This window comes from Balaenoptera borealis (genome assembly GCF_965194805.1).
Source record: "Balaenoptera borealis genome assembly, chromosome: 14".
Lineage (NCBI taxonomy): Eukaryota > Metazoa > Chordata > Mammalia > Artiodactyla > Balaenopteridae > Balaenoptera > Balaenoptera borealis.
Window position 1 is genome coordinate 27980799 of NC_138875.1, and position 23467 is coordinate 28004265.

The 23467-nt window shown below is 40.7% G+C and overlaps 1 protein-coding gene across 4 annotated transcripts in view; it reads right to left on the bottom strand.

Annotated features, from left to right (window-relative positions):
* Positions 1–23467, bottom strand: part of SLC14A2 (solute carrier family 14 member 2) — a 450437-nt gene that overhangs the window by 195915 nt on the left and 231055 nt on the right. For 3 of the 4 annotated variants that reach the window (XM_082353311.1, XM_082353309.1, XM_082353312.1), the window contains exon 3: positions 7–98. The gene's annotated coding sequence lies outside the window, so the exon portion shown is untranslated. Of the gene's footprint in view, positions 1–6; positions 99–4650; positions 4757–23467 lie in introns of all 4 variants that reach the window. The other variant, XM_082353310.1, reaches the window with a different exon arrangement.

Consider the following 23467-nt stretch of genomic DNA (forward strand, 5'->3'; position numbering starts at 1 on the left):
ACTCACAATTTCCTTGGTCACAGTGAGATCAATGGGTTCTGTAGAGAGTCTTGTGAACTTCTAATTAGTTGACTTCAAGCAGTAAGCAAGAAACAGTCCTGTAAAGATAGACAGTGGAGGTCAGAAACAAGAAGTCTAGAGAATTCAAATTGCTTTGTTTTTAAATTTAATAACATTTACTCTTTTTAAAATTGTAAGCAATACATGTTCATTTTAGAAAAGGTAGAAAATACACATTAGAAAAAAAGATATAAAACTCTTCTGTGATCCCACTATCCAGATGTAACCAATATTAACCCATGGAACCCTTATAGGTTGCTTCACGAATATTTATATATATGGATATATATTTCTCTATTACTTTAGTTTACAAAACTGGTTTACTGCACATACTGTTTTGTGACCTGCTTTTTATTCATTGAATAAGATATGATGAACATCTTTTGCCAAAAAATAAACTTCAGCTGTATGGCAGACAGCTCCTAAGATGGTTCCCAATGATCCCTGCCCCCTGCGTCCTCACAGTTGCGTGATCCACTCCCCTGGAGTGTGGGCTGGACTTCTGACTTACTTCTAACTGGTAGAATATGGCATGAGTGATGGGATGTCAGTTCTGAGACAAGGTAACAAAAAGACTTCTGGCTGCTGTCCTGCTCACCCTCTCCTGCTCTCTGGCTTGTTTACTGTGGGGAAACCACCTGTGATATTGTGAACCACCCTACAGAAAGGAGGGCAGTGGAACTGAGTCAAGGAGCTGAGGGAGACCTTCAACCAACAGTCCCAGAGGAACTGGTTCCTGCCAACACCCTCTGGAGTGAGCCTCCAAGTGGACCCTCTCCAAGTCAAGCCTTAAAGTGATTAAAACACCTTGACTGCAGTCTTAGGAGAGGCCCTGAGTCAGAGGACCCAGTTCAGCTGTGCTCACAGACTCCTGACCCACAGAAGCTCTGAGATAATATGTCTGCTGTTTAAAGCTGCTAAGTGCTGGGGTAATGCAGCCATAGATAACTAATACAAAACACATAGTTTTTAGTAGTTGTTTAGTATTCCAGTGTAAGGTTTACTCAATCTTTTATTGCTGCACATTTGGTTATTTTATTTTATTTATTTTGCTATTATAAACGTGGTTGCAATGAATGTCATTGTAGCTAAATCTTGGTACACATCCTTCATTCTTTCCTGAGGATAAGTTCCTTGAAGTGGAATAGCTGAATTTCAAAGGATTTGCATCCTTTAAGTCTTTTAAGATGCTATTCTCAATTGCTTGCTGGTAGGATTGCACCCATTTACACCCCTGCTGGCTGTAGCTTGGAGTGGCTGCTGGCCCACACCAAAGGGTTTACGTTTCTGAAGCATATTTTTGGTTAATTTCAACCACTCTGTACTGAGCTGTGTCTCCATGCAAACCAGTTGGAAACAAAACCAAAATCAAAATAAAAAACCTGAGAATGAAGACTAACTTTGAATATTCAAAACTACTAGATAATTTGATGCTAAACTGTTTTTTCAAAGTACTGTTGTTTTGAAATCAGTCAGATGAATTCAACCACCCTCAAATAGTTATTCTTATTTTTCAGTGAGCACTGAACTTCTGAAAATGTGATAATGCTTATCTTCCTCAGGAACTTTGAGAAGGAAAACAATACTTGTTGAAGTCAATGTAACAATGGGCTATTTTGAAAATCTTAGTTTATTTCAGTCACACAAAGGATTGTCAGTAAACTCAACTTTTTAAGTTACCACGCTGGATGGACTGAATTCAAAAGACATATTTTTTTTGAAGCATTTTGCATACACAGATACCACTGCCATTTCCAAATTGCAACTTCACTGTTGGGAAAGAATAAATATTTTAATGAATGCTATATATTTTAACAGGCACTGAACCCTGCGGTTAGTTTAAGCTAAGCGTGCAATTTCAGCCATCTAAATAAGTAAATAAATGAGGAAGAAAATCCATGTTAATTGCAGTAATTTGCGGTACTTTCAAATTCTTAATTAAGAAATAAAATAGGATTCATTATCCATGCCTACTGTAGATGACATGCATAGATCACCATTATGACCCGACGCAAGACCTAAAGTTATTGCCATAAATGAAATAACAGAGGGAAACCACCGGTGCATTATGGGCTGAAATGTGAAAGCACAAAGGGGGAGGAGAGAGCACTGTGCAAAATGCCTGTCCTTCATAAATGCCCTTCTTTCTGACTTGGGTATTGCATTATGCCAAAGCATCTCCCCTGAACCTGGAGTCCTATCTCTCCCTCCTACCTCTGGGCTAGGTTCTTCCCTCAACCTCACACAGAATTTCTCTGAGCCTGTATGGCAAACCTGCTAGTGTCAACTTTTCCCCAATTATCTGCCCCAGGTTGTTTGTGTGCCTGGACTTCAGGTCCCTGCCTGCCTCGTTCTACAAAGGTTGGAAGAAGAGAATAACTTTCCTTATAACTAGAGGCATTCTGACTCATGCTGCCTTTTGATAATTAAGCATGAAATTAAACTAAGGAGAACATACAACTTACCACACAGAAATCACTTTTATCTGAGACAAATGCTTAGTTGGACAGGACACCAGACATAAACTGGGACTGTTCCAGACAAACAAGGATGCTTGGTGCCTGCAATGAAAACCTTACCCTAGGGGTAGGGTGGGGGTGGACATAGGTTTTCAGGCAGATAAGAAAGAATTCTGCTTTGTGATGTGGGTTGTAGGGGTAATGTCAATGGACAACTCGAAAAAAGAACATTGATACAGTTGGCTGTGGGTAGAGATGGCTGGTCATTGTGCTTTCATTAGGAATACTAATATGGACTGTGGATGTGCCTCTTTCAGGCCCTCTCTCTCCTGCTGCCTACTCCTCTTTGTCCTGCAGGCTGGCATGGACACCCCATGGGCAGTTGGCATGTCTGTTGACTCTATGTCTGCTGACAGTTGCAGTCAGCTCAGCAATGGAAAGGGTACAGAGGATGAGCATGTTGGAGGAGTTTGAATGACTCAAGACAAAGGAAAAGAAAGGGAAACATCCAGTGAAGATCTCCAAAAGGAATGAGGCCTCTTGTCAGGGATTAAACCTGACATGTTTTGAGCAAGTAAGACAATTTTGGGTTTTACCTGTAGACCCAAGGAAAATCAGAAATTAGATTGGGAGCTTGGGATTGACATGTACACACTGCTATCTTTAAAATAGATAACCAAAATGGACCTACTGTATAGCACAGGGAACTCTGCTCAATACTCTGTAATGACCTAAATGGGAAAATAATTTGAAAAAGGATAGATACATGTATATGTATAACTGAATCACTTTACGGTACACCTGAAACTAATATAATATTGTTAATCAACTATACTCCAATATAAAATAAAAATTAAAAAAAAAATTAACACATATATTTCTCAACTGCCTATTATATTCCAAATGGGAAGACATAAGAATACTCTGAAACAGACTTCTTGTTCAAAGGGGCCTTATGAAGTAGATTCTTTCATAGTCAAAGTCTCCTCTCTTTTGAAAGGAAAACCAGAGAAAGACCTGGACTTGGGTAGCTCTACTTACTGAGCCAGTCTGGCCTTTTCTCAGATCTCACCCACGCTGAAGACCCCCATGGAATTCACAAGGTCTGAAATGAGTGTCCATATCTCATGGTATTCCATTTCTCAAAGCATCCTTCCTCCCTCGCTACATCTGGATGGAGACCAGACCATTGTAGGACTTGGGGGCCCATTGTTGTGGGAAATGTGATGATTATCTCCATTCCTTACCAAATGGAATCATTCTTCCTTTAGTTTTCTGATGATTTATAGTAGAAAAGATATGGAGCTTTTCCAATTTCAGAAGTAAGCCATGGAAAAACAAATTCAAAATGCATCCATAAAAGTGGAAGCTTGATACCAGACTAGAAAGAAAAAAAACCCCATTGTGTGAAGTGTCCTATAGAATTCACTGTTTATTTGTGCTAGGTACTTGGACTTGGCTTAGTAGTGAGTAAGAGCAGGATGATAAGAAGATGTAATGAAAGATGGGAGAAACGTGGGCAGGAGATCTCTGAGCCCTGAGAAACACCCTGGGAAATATGCCGTGTTAATGCTATTTCAAGGAGGAACTAGGAGAATTAGTTGCTGAAGTTCTTTTGAAGAGAGGCCTTAAATCATGTCTCAACAATTACATTTGAGAATGTTCATTCTTTTTATTTGTTCATTTCACTTAACAAGGCTTTATTCAGCATCTTCTTTTTCCTAGATATAGTATTAGGTGCTGTAGAATCAAGGGGAACAAGACAGGGGTGTACAGCCTTACAGGGATTTCTACTTTTAAGATGGCAGTATTAAGTCAGCCCTGCCCACTTCTTTCTGAATTCATTCCAAAACAAGAAAAATGAAAAATAGAAATGCAAATTTCACCTTTGCTGAGGAAGGGCTGCCAAATTAAAGTTCCAACCAGGGGCGGGTGGATATTGAAAGATGTCTTCTGATACCAAAGACCTTAAATGAGGTTGGCAGAGCACAAATTTCATCAAAGAGGGCAGAATCAACATCGTCTTTTGAGGAGCAACTGGTCTACAGTGAATAGACTGTCTATGAGAGCATCTCTGGACCCCGTTTGGCTCCACTGAGGAGAAGGGGAGGTGGTATAAACATGAAAATACCTAGGTATGCCATCTCTGTAGGAAGTAGTCTGTTGGGGTGGGAGGCATACTGGAGAAGATAGGTTCAATAATAACCAGTCTTGCAACTGCCAATCTCTTCTTTCTTCTGGAAAGAAGTAAAGGCTACATCAACATGTACACATATGCATACACACAACCCTGTGTATCATAAAGTGCATCCCTGTAAATGAGAGAGGCTCTCTGCTGGATGCTACCATAGCCTAGTCCCTGCCCCATAAACTCTATGCAAAACAGCTGGTTAAGAAAGAGCTCAACTCAGTCAAATATGAGTCAGAATAGAAAAGAAACTATCAGAAGAGCTCTACAAAGATACTGTAAGAAAAGAAAGTAATAATTAGAGAAAACAAATAGACAAAGAACACATACAAAATTGTGTTGCCATAGAGCTAAAGGAAATTGTGCCAAATGAGCATAAGCAAACAAACAAAAAACTAAAAAAGAAACCTCAATGAAAAAGATCACTTATATAAAATAAGAGCTCAAGGAAGAAGTGTCAAGACAACTGAGAGACAAAAAATGAGCTAGAAGAGCTCAGGAAAGAAGTGGAAGAGAAACAAAGTCATCACAAAAATTAGGGAGCCATCAGAGGCAACAAAAAGGTAAACAGACACTGCTCAAAATACAAAAGTAGGATCAAGAACATGATTGGTAAAGTCAGCAAAGCAAAATGGAAATGAGTAGTTAAAAAGGATCAGAAAAGGAACCTGATAGCTATGGAAGATGAAAGAGACAATAGACTTATTCATATGCATAAATAGACCAAACATTACTTGTTTTATATGTGATCTTTTTACTGAAAAAAAAAAAGAATAGAAAATATATTTGGAGAAATAGAATCACAAAACACTTTCCAGAAATAAGATATTTAAATCTACACACAAAGCAAAACCAAACCAAACTAAACTAAACCAAACTAAACCAAACAAAACCCCAAATGTAAACTGTCTCAGGAAAAGTTGATACAAAAATAATAACCTAAAAGGAAAAAAAAGACTCTTTTACCATCCAAACAAACAAACAAAGAACTGAAACAAACAAAATAAAACGAAACCAAAAACAAAAACAAAATTTCTTTTCTAAGGGGTGAAAATTAGGTTGGTTTCAGAGTTTTTCACAGCAACATGCCATGCTGGAAGACAGTGGAACATGCTTACAGTAACCTCATTAAGAATTAAATAAAAAACATCTATGGTCAAACTTTTGTTCAAGTATAAAAGCTGCACCAAATATCTAATAACCCAGAAAATGTGGTTACCAGGATCTTGTCTGGAGTAAACTACAAGCTGAACTTCAATCAATCAGTAGAAGGAGGATGGAAAAACTATGGCACAAGGATAAGTGTTGCATTTTTAACAATTTAGTTTAGGATTAAGACAAAAAAAAAAAACTGTGGCAATTATGTTTACATAAAATAATGTAAATTTTAATGAACTGTAATGCCATGAAAAACATGGAAACTGACAAAATTCAGAAGGCGAGGGGAGATACAAGGTGGGAGTTAGCCAAGGGCCAAAAGTTACCAATTAGGTCTAATGAATCAAGTAATACAGGGAACTGTATTTAAAATTGTGACATTATAAGATTAGCAGAACTATCATGATCATCACCATGATCACCACCAACAACTAAAATTGGGTAGAATAGAGAAATGAAAAATGGGAGTAATATGTAAATTTCATCCTTTTTTTTTTTCCAGGTTAGAGAATCTTTAATTGTCAATAAGATGGTGATAGACAATAGCTACTAAGGATATACATGATTAAGTATATTATATTTAGTATTATAAAGATAACCACTTAAAGAATGAAAAATATTCAAAATTTCTAAACTATAACTATGAACCCCCACATAAACCAAATTTAAAAACAAAACAAAACACAGACCATAAGGTGAAATAAAAGCAGAAAGCATATAACGTTACAACTAAGTCCAAGCATACCTATCAAATGAAAAAAATATAAATGGAAAAAATGTATCAATCCAAAGAAATAGATTCTTAGCTTAAATTACAAAGCAAAAAAGAAAATTGTATGCTGTGTACAAGAGACAAAACAAAATGACTGGAAAGTTGAAAATAAAAGGATGGGCAGAGGCCTAACGGGCAAAGGCAATCAAGCAAACAAACACAAACACAAAAACAAAAACTAGAGATCAACTTTAATATCAGACATATCAAATTAAGTTGAATTCAGTGCACAAAACAGTATAATGACACAAAGATGGGAACTTTATTGCAATCTGCAGTACTGCTCTAAATATTATGAGTATTTATGCACCAAAGAATATAGCAGCAAGTTATTAAGCTGAAAGGCAACACATATAAGAATAAAGGCAGAGACACATGAAGGTAAAAGACTAATATAATTTCCTCAGTTCAAAGGAATTAGTGAATGCTGTTTTTTAATTCAAGTATAGTTGACTTACAACATTATATTAGTTTCAGGTGTACAGCACAGTGATTCAATGTTTTTACAGATTATTACAGATTATAGTAATAAAATATTTTATAATAATAGAAGTTGGACTAATGGCTATAATTTCCTGTGTTGTAAAACATATCATCGCTGCTTATCTATTTTATACATGATCTCTTTTTTTTAAATTAATTAATTAATTTATGGCTGTTTTGGGTCTTTGCTGCACCCGGACTTCCTCTAGCTGTGGTGAGTGGGGGCTACTCTTCATTGCGGTGCATTCTCTTGTTGCAGAGCACGGGCTCTAGGCATGCAGGCTTCAGTAGTTGTGGCACGCAGGCTCAGTAGTTGTGACTCGCGGGCTCTAGAGCTCAGGCTCAGTGGTTGTGGCGCACAGGCGTAGTTACTCCTTGGTATGTGGGATCTTCCTGGACCAGGGATTGAACCCGTGTCCCCTGCATTATCAGGCGGATTCTTAACCACTGCACCACCAGAGAAGTCCCTGTACATAGTCTCTTAATACCATACCCCTATGTTGCCCTCCCCCATCCTCTCATTATTGGTAACCACTAGTTTGTTTTCTGTATCTGTGAGTCTGTTTCTGTTCTGCTATGTACATTCATATTTTTTATTTTTTAGATTCCACATATAGTATTTGTCTTTCTTGTTCTAACTTATTTCACTAGACGTAATATTCTTTAGGTCCATCCACATTGCTGCAAATGGCAAATTTCATTCTTTTTTATGGCTGAATAGTATTCCATGGTATATATGTACCACAACTTCTTTATGCATTTGTCTGTTGATAGACACTGGGTTGCTTATATATCTTGGCTACTGTAAATAGTGCTGCTATGAACATTGGGTGCATGTATCCTTTCAAATTAGTGTTTTCATTTTTCCAGGAGTGGAATTGGTGGATCTTACGGTAGTTCTATGTGTAGTTTTTAAAGGACCCTCCATATTGTTTTCCATAGTGGCTGCACCAATTTACATTCCCACCAACAGTGTACATGGGTTCCCTTTTCTCCACATCCTCTCCAACATTTGTTATTTGTAGACCTTTTGATGATCACCATTCTGACAGGTGTGAGATAATCTCTCATTGTTTTGATTTGCATTTACCTAACAATTAGTGATGTTAAGCATCCTTTCATGTGCCTGTGAGCCATCTGTATGTTTTCTTTGAAAAAATGTCTCTTCAGTCTTCTGCCCTTTTTGATTGGATTGTTTTTTTTTATATTGAGTTGTAAGTGTTGTTTATATATTTTGGATATTAACCCCTTGTCAGTCATATCATTTGTAAATATTTTCTCCCATTCTGTACGTTGTCTTTTCATTTTGTTGGTGGTTTCCTTTGCTGTGCAAAAGCTTTTAAGCTTAATTAGGTCCCATTTGCTTATTTTTGCTTTTATTCCAAATAACATTGCTGTTTTATGTCAAAGAATGTTCTGCCTATGTTCTCGGCTAGGAGATTTATGGTTTCAAGTCTTACATTTAGGTCTTTAAACCATTTTGCATTTATTTTGGTATAAGGTGTAAGGAAATGTTCTAATTTCAGTCCTTTACATGTGGCTGTCCAGTTTGCCCAGCTCCACTTATTGAAGAGATTGTCTTTTCACCATTGTATATTCTTGCCTCCTTTGTTATAGATTAATTGACTATAAGCATGTGGGTTTAATTCTGGGCTCTCTATTCTGTTCCACTCGTCCATGTGTCTGTTTCTGTTACAGTACCATGCTGTTTTGATTTCTGTAGCTTTGTGTATAGTCTGAAGTCTGAGAGGGTGATACCTCCAGCTTTGTTCTTTTTTCTCAAGATTGTTTTGGCAATTCAGGGTGTTTTCTGGTTTTATATATATTTTAAGATTATTCGTTCTAGTTCTGTGAAAAATATCATGGGCATTTTGGTAGGGATTGCATTAAATCTGTAGATTGCTTTGGGTAGTATGTCCATTTTAACAAGATTAATTCTTCCACTCTGAGAGCATGGAATATCTTTCCATTTCTTTGTATAATCTTTAGTTTCCTTCATCAGTGTTTTATAGTTTTCAGAGTATATGTCCTTTGCCTTCTTGGTTACATTTATTCCTAGGTATTTTATTCTTTTTGATGTGATTTTTAAATGAGATTGTTTTGTTACTTTACCTTTCTGATAATTTATTACTAGTGTACAGAAAAGCAACAGATTTCTGTATATTAATCTTGTATCCTAAAATTTTACTGAATTCATTTATTAGTTCTAATAGCTTTTTTGGTGGAGACTTTAGAATTTTCTATATAAAGTACCATGTCATCTGCAGATAGTGACAGTTTTACTTCTTCCCTACCAATTTGGATGTCTTTTATTTCTTTTTCTTGTCTGTTTGCTGTGGCTAGGACTTTCAAGTGGTGAGAGTGGGTATCCTTGTCTTGTTCCTGAATTTAGAGGAGAGGCTTTCAGCTTTTCACTGTTGAGTATGATATTAGCTGTGGGTTTGTTGTCAGTGGCCTTTATTATGCTGAGATGTGTTCCCCTGTATCACTTTGATGAGAATTTTTATCATGAAAGGATGTTGAATTTTGTCAAATGTTTTTTTGGTATATTGAGATGATCATGTGATTTTTATTCTTCTTTTTGTTAATGTGGTGTATCACATTGATTTGTGAATATTGAACTATGCTGGCATCCCTGGAATAAATCCAACTTGATCATGGAGTATGATCCTTTTTATATATTGTTGGATTCAGTTTGTTAATATTTTGTTGAGGATTTTGTATCTATATTCATCAAAGATATTGACTTGTAATTTTCTTTTTTTCTGTCTTTATCTGGTTTTGGCATCAGGGTAATGGTTGCCTCAGAATGAATTTGGGAGTGTTCCATCCTCTTCAGATTTTTGGAATAGTTTGAGAAGAATAGGTATTAGCTCTTCTTTATATGTTTGGTAGAATTGTCCTGTGAAGCCAGGTAGTACTGGACTTTTGTTTGCTGGGATTTTTTTAACATTATAAATTAAATTTCACTACTAGTGATTGGTCTGTTCAAATTGTCTGTTTCTTCTTGATTCAGTCTTGGCAGATTGTATGTTTCTAGAAATTTGTCCATTTTTTCCATGTTGTCCAATTTGTTTGTAATATTCTCTTGTGATTTTTTGTTATTGTATCTCTACTTTCATTTCTTATTTTATTTATTTGGGTTCTCTCTCTTTTCTTCTTGGTGAGCCTGGCTAAAGGTTTATCAATTTTGCTTATCTTTTCAAAAAACCCAGCTCTTTGTTTCACTGATCTTTTCAATTTTTTTGTCACTATTTTATTTCCTCTCTGATTATTATTTCCTTTCTTCTGGTGACTTTGGGCTTTGCTTGATCTTCTTTTTCTAATTTCCTTAGATGGAAGGTTAGGCTGTTTATTTGAGATTTTTCTTGTTCTTGAGGAAGGTCTGTATCACTATAAACATCTGTCTTAGAACTGCTTTTGCTGCATCCCGTAGATTTTGGAATGTTGTGTTTCCTTTTTCATTTGTCTTGAGCTATTTTCTGATTTCCTCTTTGATTTCTTCATTGACCCATTGGGTTTTTAAAATTTTTTTAATAACTTTATTTATTTTATTTTCTTATTGGTATTGGGTCTTTGTTGCTGTGTGCGGGCTTCTTCTTGTTGCAGGAAGTGGGGGCTACTCTTTGTTGTGGTGTGTGTGCTTCTCATTGTAGTGGCTTCTCTTGTTGCAGAGCATGGGCTCTAGGCATGCAGGCTTCAGTAGTTGTGGCATGTGGGCTCAGTAGTTGTGGCTCATGGGCTCTAGAGTGCAGGTTCAGTAGTTGTGGCGCACAGGCTTTGTTGCTCCGCGGCATGTGGGATCTTCCCAGACCAGGGATCAGACCTGTGTCCCCTGTATTGGCAAGTGGATTCTTAACCACTGTGTCCCCAGGGAAGTCCTGACCCATTGGTTTTTTAGTATAATATTGTTTAGTCTCCACAATTATGTTCTTTTCCCATTTTTCTTTCTGTAATTGATTTCTAATTTCATATCACTGTGGTCAGAAAAAAGCTTGATATAATTTGTGTCCTCTTAAATTTGTTAGGACTTGTCTTGTGGCCTAGCATGTGATCTATTCTGGAGAAAGTTCCACGTGCACTTGAAAAGAATGTATTCTTCTGTTCTTTGCATATAATGTCCTATAGATATTTATTAAGTTTAACTGCTCTATTTTGTCACTTAAGACTGCTGTTGCCTTATTGACTTTCTGTCTGATCATCTGTCCATTGATGTTAGTGGTGTGTTAAAGTTCCATACTCTTATTGTATTATTGTCAATTTCTCCCTTTATATATGCTAGTATTTGCTTTATATGTATATGTGTTCCTGTATTGGGTGCATATATGTTAATGAGCATTAAATCCTCTTCTTGTATTGATCCTTTTATAATGCCCTTCTTTGTCTTTTGTTATAGCCTTTATTTTACAGTCTATTTTGTCTGATATGAGTATTGCTACCCCTACTTTCTTGTCATTTCCATTTGTATGAAATATCTTTTTCTTTTTCTACCCTCTCACTTTCAGTCTGTGTGAACTTTTAGCTCTGAAATGAGTCTCTTGTAGGCAGCATATAGAAGGGTCTCTTTTTTTTTTAACCCAGTTAAAAAAGACACCCTATGTCTTTTGATTGGAGCATTTAGTCCATTGACATTAAAGTAATCATTTATAGGTTTGTACTTATTGGCATTTTATTACTTGTTTTCTGGTTGTTTTGTATTTCTTCTCTGTTTATTTCTTCTTTTTATTTCTTGCCTTGTGGTTTGATGATTTTCTTTAGTAGTAAGCTTATGTTCCTTTCTTTTTAGTTTTTGTGTATCAATTGCAGGTTTTTGATTTGTGGTTACCATGGGGTTCATATATGTTGATCTATAACTATATCTGCCTATTTTAAACTAGTAGTCATTTAAGTTCAGACACATGCTAAAAGATCTACATTTTTACTCCCCTCCCTCACATTCTGTGTTTTTGATGTCATATTTTACATCTTCATGCTTATCCCTTAACATTTTATTGTAGATAGGTGATTTTATAACTTTTTGGTCTTTTAATCTCCCTACTGGATTATTTAAGTGGTTGCTCCTCAGTCCTTACTATATATTTGCCTTTCCTAGTGACATTTTCCATTTCCTATAGAATCTTACTCCTTTTCCCCTTAGAGAAGACCCTTTAAATTTCTTTTAAGACAGATTTAGTACAGAAGAACTCTTTTAGTTTTTATTTGCCTGAGAAGTTCTTGATCTCTTTTTCAGTTCTAAATAATAATCTTGCTGGGTAGAGTGTCCTAAGTTGCAGGATTTTTTCCCTTTCAGCTCATTGAATACATTATGCCACTCCCTTCTGGCCTGTGATAGTCTTATGTAAATTCCCTTGTATGTGACTCTTTGTTTTTCTCTTGCTGCCTTCATAATTCTCTCTTTATCTTTAACTTCTGCTACTTTAATTATGATGTGTCTTGGTGTGGGTCTGTTTGAGTTCATTTGTTTGGGACACTCTATGCTTCCTATACCTGGATATCTGTTTCCTTCTTCAGGTTTGGGAAGTTTTCAGCCATAATTTCCTCAAATACATTTTTGATCTCCTCTCTCCTCCTTCTGGGACCCCTATAATCTGAACGTTTGTACACTTAATGTTATTCCAGAGATCTCTTAAAGTGTTCTCACTTTTAAAAATGTGTTTCTCTTTTTGCTGTTCTCATTGGGTGATTTCCATTATTCTATCTTCTAGATCACTTATGCCTTCTTCTGTATCAATTATTCAGCTATTCATTCCTTCTAGTGTGTTTTTTATTTCAGTTATTGAATTTTTCATTTCTGATTGGGTCCTTTTATATTTTCTTGTTCCTTTTTAAACTTTTCACTGTTTTCATCTATTGTTTTCCATAATTCAGCTAAGATTTTTATTTCCAATGCTTTGAATTCTTTATATGGTAAATTGTTTATTTCTGTTTCATTATTTATTTTTTCAGGGTTTTTCTCTTGCTCTTTCAATTGAGAGCAGTTTTTCTCCCTTTTCATTTTGCTTTAACTTTCTCTGTCTCTATGAATTCAGGTGAAACAGTTACCTATTGTTGTCTTGAATGGTTGTTCTTATGTGTGGACATCGCTATACAGACTGTGTGTGCCCAATGCCTTTGGTGGGAGAGTTGGATTTGACATGACACAAGTCACATCTTTCCTCAGGGTGTGCTGGCAGCTATCACCTTGGTGGGGGGTGGGGCTGGAGATGGAGGGGCTAAAGCTGGAACCGGGTGTGAGGCAGGACTTCCCCTCTGCTCAGTGGCCATCACCACCCTATCAGGGGTGGGTTCTGATCCCAAGCTGGCTCTGTTTCCTTGAAGTGTGTGTTTTCCCCTCTCCCAGCACCAGGACCCTTGCCCCACAGCAAAGGAGTGCTGAAACAAGAGAGGCTCAGGCAGGCTCTCTGCTTGTGTCAGCCACAGACAGAGGGCCAAGATTTCTCCAGTGTGCTGCCTGTGCAGGTGTCCACAATTGTTTCCCTGGCTATGCTCAGAGGAAGACTTGGGCAGCGTTAGGTGCAAGTCCCTGTTGACCCTCAGAGCACATCACTGCCCCCAGCCTCTGCTGCCCATGCCCTGTTGTGGAGAAACATCACAGGGCAGGCTGGGCCTGCCTGGACTCTCAGAGTATATCAGGGCAGAAACTGTGGTTGAGGGGCTGCTGCCAGAGTTCTGGGCTGCTTCTAATGCTCTGCTTGAGCAACTGCCAACAGTGGCTACTGCTACCCCAGCCAGGCTCTGCCCTAGGACTAGGTCACCTCTGTGTCCAGAGCCGAGTCTTCTCTTTGGTCGTGGCTGCCCCACATTCAGTGCCATGCTGTGACATAGAGTGAGTGGGGCGAGCGTTTGCTTGGCTCGGGCTGGGGTACACGAGGAGGTATACACCCAAGTGATGCCTGGCAGTCACTAGGGCAGACTTCAATCAGAGAATGCTTTAAGTCACATTACACTTCTCTCGGGACTATCTATCCTTTTCAACTCCTTCTATTTGTACAAATGGCTACAAGAAAATTTGACAAGGTCTCTGTCCTGCTATAGCTCCCCTTACACACTGCATAAAGACTAAGTTACTCTGTGCTCTGGACCCTGCCTAGGTCTCCAGTCTTCTACTCTTCCCGTGTTCAGAGACATCCCCACAACTGGGAGTTCTCGTTTCCACACCTCCTTGCCTTTGTTTCAGCCCATGCTGTTTCCTTTCTCTGAATGCTCTTTACTCCAGCTGATACAGGCAGAGGTAAACTTTAAGACTCCATGATCACGCCACTTTTCCGGGAAACATTCTTTGCCTCCAACCTCTGCCAGGGACAGGACACAGTTAGTGCACACTGACCCCTCACTATAACTAACCCAGTTCTTTAGGACTGAGGTAACTGAGATATCTTTACTCCATATCATCCCTCATTCTTCATATGCAATTAGGTACTAAGTCCTACCATCTCTTTCCCTATTATTTTCCATTCCCTCTGTAACACCCAGCCATCACCCCCTGCACTCCTGAGTGCTCTTTGCTGAGTATTTTGCCACCAGCCTCACCCCTCCTGCTGATTCAGCATTCTACGCCTGCCCCCATTGTCCTAAAGCACCACTTTGTCAAGCTAGCTCCTTTGCTCCAAGGTCTCCAATAGGCTCCCTTTCTTTTACAGTCAATTCCTTCAACTGATGTCAAAGCTTTCTGCAACTGGACATGACGCCCTTTCCAAAATGGTTGTCCATCACTCCCATCTCGTACACTGTTTCAGCCACACCAATAATCCCTCCAACGATGCCATGCACACATGCTACCACTATGGCCTTGCTGACATGCACCTTAATTAACTTCCTCACGTTCTCTCCCCTTTCTTTGTCTACACATCCAAATCCTGCTTCAAGAACAACTACAAAGGCAACCTACACGGCCCACTAGCCCATGATCTCTACTCCGAGCTCTTTTGATATTTATTACCAACACCCAGCTTGGTTTTATCATAATTTGTGCTATGAATTGCATTTATTTGGACATGTTTATCTCATTTGATAGACAGTAAGCCTCAGGAATGATATCTTGTGCTTTTTCTACATTGTCCTTGACATCCTGCAAGCAACCAAGAATATAGTAGGTGCTCAGCAATCATATATGCTTTTTAAAACATACAGAATCTGTTGCTTCTGTCTGTGTCTTTTAGCAGGATGCCAGCTCACCTGAGTCCTAAGCCTTAAACAGCCTTCCTCACTGCCCCCTCCCTTGCAGGATTATAGTGACCCAATTTCTAACTGTCATTTTCTAATTATTCACCTAGCCTAATTAATTAAAAGAGAGTTGTTTAATATTTAAAAAAACTGCTTCCCTATCCATCATCTCGGTGGACCCCCACATGATACTGTGTCATATGCAAGATGGGGATTGTCAGTTCATTTTACAAACAAGGAAATAAAGTCAGTGCATCACTGGTGCAAGTGAGGCCAGACCCCCGGTTTCTGTTTCCAGTCCAATATTCTTTATATCAGAGAAAGCTGTGTCTCTACCTCAGGTTTCTAGAACTTCTCTCTGGAAGTATGACTATGTATTTTAAAACATTGATTTTTGTTAAAATGTCTCTTTATTTTGCTTTTGTTTTCTCCTTCTTTGTGAAGATACTGCCCTCTCCCCTGACAGTAAGTGTTCTTTTTCTTTCCTGAATGATGGCCCCACTCCACCTCCTTTGGTTTTCTTCGCCTGAGTTTCCACTTAGCCCTGCCACCCCCTGGAGAACCATTCTGGCTTAATGCCTCCTGCATCCTTTCAAATTGTTCTTGTTCCTCAGTTTGGGATTTCCTGCAGGGCTGGCCTTCTCAGCTAATGAAGAGTGTCTAGCTGAAGGCACTGTTCCTGACCAACTTTCCCAATCCTGCTGGGAGGTGGGGGTGGTAGCTGGTGGGAGAGGAAGTGGGAGTCCTGCCTTGATACTCTGGGCTTGCAGGCAGGAGGCTCTGTTCATGCAGCTCTGGAACTTGTAGGTACCTGGTTTTGTTCTGAATGATCCCACTCTCCCCTCCCTCTCCCCACCCCTGCACTGTATCTTTAAAATTTTCCACTTTATCTTCTTCCAAGAGAGTTCATTCACATTGCATTTTTTCTTTTTCTAAATTGTTCAGTGGTATCACTTTTTTCTTTCATGGGGGTGGAGTGGGAGAGTGATACTTATGCCCCAGACTAATTGAGTAACAGTGACATTTTATTATGTATTTTGGAGAGATGCTGGGGTCATCCCTCAGTATAACTGTCCATTAAAAAAAGTGGGTTTTAAGTTGTCACAATCCTAGTAGCAGATATCTATTATTTTTGTTCCCTTTTCTGTCTCTACTAGCTTTAAAGGGGAACAGGTAACCAGCCCGGCTGCATCACAGAACCTCATCTTCTTGGCTATCAGATTGGCCCAAGGGGTGCCCTTGTGACCCAAGCTAGGCCAGCCAGAGCCCTTCCCTAGGAATTTCCAAGTGGAGCTGGACAGAGGAAGCCAACTTTCCCATCTGGCTATTGAATCATCAGGATATGAAGCTGTAGGGGCTAACGCCAAATCCTCAACAACAGCCAATTTGAGGAAATGACATAACATTCACAGAGAAATGTAAATAGAGATAGAGGGATGGGTGGTATTAAAATCCCCAAATCTAGTTATTCATGAAGCCAGCTCCCACCCCTGGTTTTCCTGGAGTTGGCTACATGAGCCTATAAATCACCTTTTACTGCTCAAGCCAGTTTAATTTGTTAATTGCAACCAAGAGAGTCCTGCTAATATAATCCCTTCTGTCTGTAACTTCTCCTATCAGAAGTCCCTGGCTGTGCTGCCCAAGAACAAGTATCTTTACAATGTAGCACTGGGGTCTACTAGGGGGTTGATTCCTATCTGCTTATGAACCATAAAAGTCCTGCCCACATGGCCACTGTCCGATCATTGGCAGATAAGGCACAAAATGCATGTGTCCCTGCAAGAATGAGAGTCCCACGAGGCAGGGAACTCTGCCTGCCTTGTTCACTGATGTGCCCATCTGTCTTCACAGGGCCAAGCATGCCCTGGGTGCTTGAGGAATATTTGTTGAGTGAAAGAATCAGGGAATGTGGCCATGCATTCATTCACAGGGTCATGCAGAGGGCTAGGCTGCCTCTCTTTCTTCCCAGACGTCTTCCATCACTGCCCACTGCATCTGAATTTAACCCTCCCCTCAGCGCAACTTCAACTTACCCACCTAGCTTCATCTCTTATGCTCCCCTGCTTGTTCAAAGTAGGAGATAAGTTACCCCAACTGCAGCCTATTTCTGCAGCCTCTGTGCCTTTGCCTGGGCAATTCCATCCATCTGGAAGCCACCTTCTCTCTGACTTCACAATCTTATGTTTTGAACTCACGCCTCAAGGCCTGGCTCAGAAGGATCTCATGCCGTGCGGCAGGCCTTGTCGAGCCTGGGGAGCCTCAGCACATTCTTTCAGCCTTCATCTTCAGCAACTCGTATTAATAAGAGCTACTAATGAACACACCATCTATCCCCTGGTAGACGCCAGGCCCTTGAGTGCAGCTCTCCTGTCTCTCTTTGTCATTGTCCATCGTCTTTTCCTTCTGCCCCCTCTTCACCTCCACCCACCACCACCATACTTTCCCACCAACCAAGTTCTAGCACAGTCTCACCAAAGTGGACGGCCAGGGAACATTATCATACATGAGTAAGTCTGTGCACCTTGGTGCAAACCAGTAAGGTCTGGCCTCACTGGGACAAGCACGTGAAATCAGGCTGCAGGGCTCATCTGCAAAGTGGGGTTAAAACATGACAGACTTTGTCATGGTATGGTTGACAAAATGCACAGCTTGTGCAAAGTTCTTAGCCCAACACCTGGCCCACAATTAAGTGCTCAATAAATGCTAGTCATTGTTGTTGCTGATAGGTCTTAGGTACCTAGAAAGCTAGGAGGATACATTTCTTTCCATTTCCTATCCAGTCGAGGTCTCTGTTATTTACAGTCTGACAATGATCTCCATTTCCTGCCTAGTGATGTAGCTTCCAGCACATCTACCCCCTTCAAGGTTCACCCCTGTATGGCCGCTTCTCAGCCAGCCAAGCAGCCGGATGGCTTCTCCCCTGTTGGAGTCCACCCCTTACCATAGCTCTGCCACCTCCTGGGCCAGAGGTGGGAGCCCTGCCATGGATGTTCCGCCATTCACTGCCCTGCCTGGTCCTGGGAGAGAAGGGACAAAACTGGAATGTGAAGCAAACTGGTGATTGCATTAAACTCCCTTTGCCACCCGAGCTGTCAATAATGAGGCCCGATGAGGAAGTGCAGCAGGTTTGGGTGCTTTCTCCTATTTTCCCCTCTGCACATATATGCAGTTGGCTCTGGAGCCTCCACTTCTCTCGCTGATCCCCATACAGCTCCCGAGGAAAATGATGCAATGCCGCTTCAAGACAGAGCTCGCTCTCTTCCTCTCCTTTTGTGTCTGTGGTTCTCTCTTGGTCTCTGGGTCTCATCCGTCTGTCTTATTCTATGTACTGTTTTTTTTCTCTCTAGCTCGTATCTCTGTGATCCCAGCTCTTACTTTTCTATGTTTCTCGAGTTCTCCCTTCATTTTCTGTTTCCGTCGGTCTCCCTCATCCTAACTCTCCCTTCTCCCTGCCTCCCCACATGCATCTCTGCTTCCCAGCTCTCCTCCCTGCCATGATGCTGCAGTGGTGAGAAGGGGACCATTGATCTTTCAGACAGGCTCTGCCAACCTCCCCAGCTCTCTCCTGCTGCTGGCAATTATCTGGAGGTTGGCACAGGGCCCGGAAACTGCTGCTTGCCCTGCCTCGCAGCTCAAGGTCCTCTCCTCCACGCCAGCTCCCTTGGAGGATGGCTTGGGGCCGTGCCCAGGATGTGACAGCCTGCAAAGGTCACACACTCCAAAGAAGATGGACTGCTCTACGAGTGGAATTGACATTGGGCAGACTTGCAAATGTCCCTCCAGACTTTCCAGCATTTCACAGTGGTGAGGAATGAGCAGCAAAAAATAGAAATTGTAAATGGTACACAGTGCCTCTACCACACACCCACACACACACACACACACCCCTATACCTTAACATAGCATACATCCAATTTTTAATTTCTTTGTTTCTTTTTTACAAAGGGTAGAATTTGAACCTACCTTAATTGAAATATTATAACTAATTCATCCACATGACTTCAATAAAGGTTGACAGTGTGCTTGGTACCACCAGGCTAGGAGCGGACCTTACATTTACAGGATGTTGTACAGTTCTGTAAACCAAGTCACAGCTATGACCTGCCACTCTCTCTCAGAAGCCAATGGGATTTCCGAGTTGACAAGGACTTGTGAGGCTATTTATGCCAAGCCCCTCATTTTGGAGCTAGAAAATCCATGGTCCAGTGAGACTGAGAAAGTTACCCAAAGTCAGCCAGCTAATTGGTAGAAAAGGTCAGACAGGAACTCAGGTTTTCAGGTTCCTGATAAGGCCCCACGTTACTCTGCGCCCTGCACCCCTGCTGGGGAGGTCTGGTAGTTATTACCCTTTAACAAGGAGGAAACACCCTCCAGAAAGACAAATGATTCTGCCCAGGTCACTCGGTTATTAGGTGTTCGAGTTCTAATGTCTTCTGATATCTCATTTATTTAAAAATATGTTCTCCCAACCAGTCAACTAACCTCATGAAGCATCCTGGTTATCAGAGATATTGAGAAAAGGCTGGGCAGCGCTAGTCACTTTGGGCTGATCTGAGCCTTCTCAGCTGGTTCTGAGCATGGATACTCTTTTCATCAAATCTAAAGCGAAGCCCTGTCATAAAGAGCTTACTCTGTTTAGTGAGCCTTTCCCTGAGGGCTGGTGTGTGTCATGGGTTCACTGCATGGCAGGCTCCGCCGTACCCACTGTGCTCCTGGGGCTGCATTCGCTTATTCAGAGACCTTGGTGCCCGGGGGTTCGTGGCTGACCCGCCACCAGCCTCAGGCTCACAGGGGGGATTTACCTACATGCACTGTGGTGCTGCCTCACTCAGCATGTGGAAGACCCAAGAGGAAACAGAGTGTGCACAAAAGATGACTGAAGGGTAATAGAGGACCCTACAGACCTGGCTATGACCAGATCGTGGCTCACTGTTGGGTCAAGTGCAAAGTGGCAGGTTGAATGACCTTGGATGTTCCCCTGTGTCCTTTAGTTAATAATAAAAGCCGTCACTTATTGAGCATCTACAATGCACAGGACACTATGTCAGAGGCTTCACATGAATTGTCTCCCTTAATCCTCGCCACCACCCCCACGAGGTTGAGGCCATCATTGTTGTCTGTTTCCCTGAAGCTTAGGGAGGCCAAGGCCACCTGGCTGCTGGGTGAGGAAGCAGAGTGTTGAGTTCAGGCCTTCTAACCACAGGCTCATCCTGGCTCCTCACCACTCTTCCCTGCTGCTTCCTAGTATGCCCCGCTTCCAGGGAACCCAGATTAGAGTGAACCCAGATTCACTGCGGTGAATTCGTGATCCATGGCTCATGGGAAGGGAGGGACAGCAGAGCCACTGCGTAAGTGCTAGCAGATGGGGCTCTTTACTCGGGGAATGGGGGCTGAGCATGATCGTGTGCTTCCTGGGCTCCCAAGGGCATTCTGTATCACAGCACATTATAAAAATGGACACATCAAATATAATCACCCTGAGGGAAACAGGAAGTTAATGCATGTTCAGCATGCTTTGTTTTAAAAAGGGAGAAATAATCACAGTGATGTCAACAATAATAACAGAGATCACACTTTGAGCACTTAGTAGGCGACAAGCACTTTGCTATATGTCTCATTTGTACTTCACAAAAATCTGTGAATTAGGCATTATCCCATTTTGCAGGTAAGGAAATTCAAGTCCAAAGATGTTAAAAACAAACAAAAAACCTTCACACAAAACCTCTGCAGATTTATTCATAGTTTAAGTGTAGGACTGGGATTCAAATGTCAAGCCGCCTGTTTCCAAAGCTCTTCCACCACACTGCTCTCAAGGAGGTACACACTACCATTTAGAAAGCTTTCCTGCTAAATAATGAAAACTTCAGCAAGGTCCCAGTCCTTAAAGGGACACGTTTCAATTACCTGGAGCGGTCACAGAGGCAGAACAACTCCCCTGGCTATACTCTTCCTCGGCTCCCTTTCAAACCGTATATCTCAGAGCCCTCAGGCTCTAGTGGACAATATATACCTCCTGCCTGGCAGCTTCACGAGGGGGCCCGAAAACCAGGGGATTTACAGGCCCTGCTAGACAGCCTGCCAAGCCCTCACCTGCTCGGAATGCGGACACCTGGCTGGAGACTCAGTGGAAACCAGGGCTGCTTCTAGCCAGTCAGCTGGCTCTAAAAGTCTATGCCTTTGGTACTGAGGTTTTATTTTCCCTGTTGATGCTGTTATGGGGGACAGTTGAAGAGAAAATTCCCTATAGTTCAGCAGACTCCAGATTTATGGAGTAGTATGAAAATATTTGCCCTGTGTTTGAAACTACTGAAGAGGGAAAAAGAAATATTGTTTTCTCTGAATTTATGAAAACAGAAACATTGATTTGTTTCACTTGGGGTTTGTCACTTTTTTAATAACTTGATGTTTTCGGGTGATTTGAGAGAGCCAAGTTTCTTGCAGGTAAGACTGGCGCCTGGGAAAATGGAAGTCTGTTTCTTGCATTTTCTCCCCCAACCCCCTGTATCCCTCCTGCCCCACATTCCTTTTTTTTCCCTTGTTGAATTACTTTTTTAATTGAAGTATAGTTGATTTACAATGTTGTGTTAGTTTCAGGTGTACAGCAAAGTGATTCAGTTATACATACATATATATCTATTTTTTCAGATTCTTTTCCCTTATAGGTTATTACAAAATACTGAGTATAGTTCCCTGTGCTATACAGTAGGTCCTTGTTGATTATCTATTTTTTATATAGTAGTGTGTATATTTTAATCCCACCCATGTTCCCTTTTTAATTCCCCCTGCAATGATCCCAGTGTCCCACATCACCTCAGACTTTCCCAGGGAGGAAAACAATCTAGCATTAATTCACGGCAATTATGAAAAATTCATGGGTCACAATTCCCTTTGTATTTTTGTCTTAAAAAACCTACAAATAAGTAATGCTACCTCACCCAAGTATACTCTTACTCTCAATTGATGTAATTTTAGGCACTTGTGAGAGAAATAAGTTCCAATGGGATTTAAAGTTCTTTTTTTTTTCTTTTTATTGCTCTTCATGCTGTATCACATAAGCAATGGTGGGTTCTGCCCAAACATGAGGCTGGCTCTGACTAAAAAGAGGGATTTTGCTTCAGAACCACTTCTTGAAGACGCTTTGATCTCAAATATCTGTGTGAGGCTTCCTAGCAGAGTTGAGGGATAGGTCTCAGGGACAAAAATAAAGCAGAGTAGGTCCTATAAAAAGATTAGTCTGGTGCTACCTAAGGATGGCTCAGAATGCTGCTCCTAGCAGAGGAGAGAAAAGAAAAATGCAATTCTCGTTAATCAATTGCTCAGTTGCACCCAAGCTCGGCAGTGTCTGGAGATGACCCTGTCACTCAGATTCATCCTCACATTCTTCAACGTCCCTTCATACAAAGGAGCATCTCTGAGAGGGACCACAGCAATGCTCTCCCCCATGCAAGTTCCCCCAATGCAACAGAAACTTCTAGCACACTTTGATTTACCTCTGCATGTCTGCTCAGCAACCAACCTAAGACCAGCAAGTTGTCAGTGTCAGGAATAATAATAATAAGAAGGACTTGGAAAGGGTGGAGTAGGAAATAGAAAATAGGGGTAAAGTGGGCAGAAGCAAGGAGTGAGTTTTTGGGGGACAATAAAGTTAACTGGAGAAAATAATGTTGGCCTCAGATGGCCTTTGTGAAGGAGGTGGGAGGTGAAATCTGGAGGGAAAGATTGGTCCTAGGACACTAGGTATTGGGAAAAGATTTGAGAAATATCCATTTGGCTTCCAAATAAGTTAAATAAAGGCAAGCCAAAGCCTTTTCTCTCTCCAGCTTCTGAATCACACAGCAAGACTCAGGAGGCAGGAGCCAGTAAAATCTTAAAGACACACAAGGACCAGGCCCACGCATTCCGAATGCTTCTTAGGGTGAATATTTTCTGCAACAAAGCAAAATGAATTTACAAGTATCTCACTAAAGCTGCAGGGGAGGGAGACTGTGAAAAATGTCCAGGGAGGGAGAGATGGTAAAAGGAATTAATAGCACAGAACATATTAGTACCCATTATTACTAATTTAAGATGTGAACTGTTATTGATATTTTCTTTATGGTTTGAGTAAACTTTGTTAGGGCTTTCTTAGCTTTTTTACAGCCCACACCTCTCAACCCCATTTTCCTCTAAGCTGGAATTTTTGCA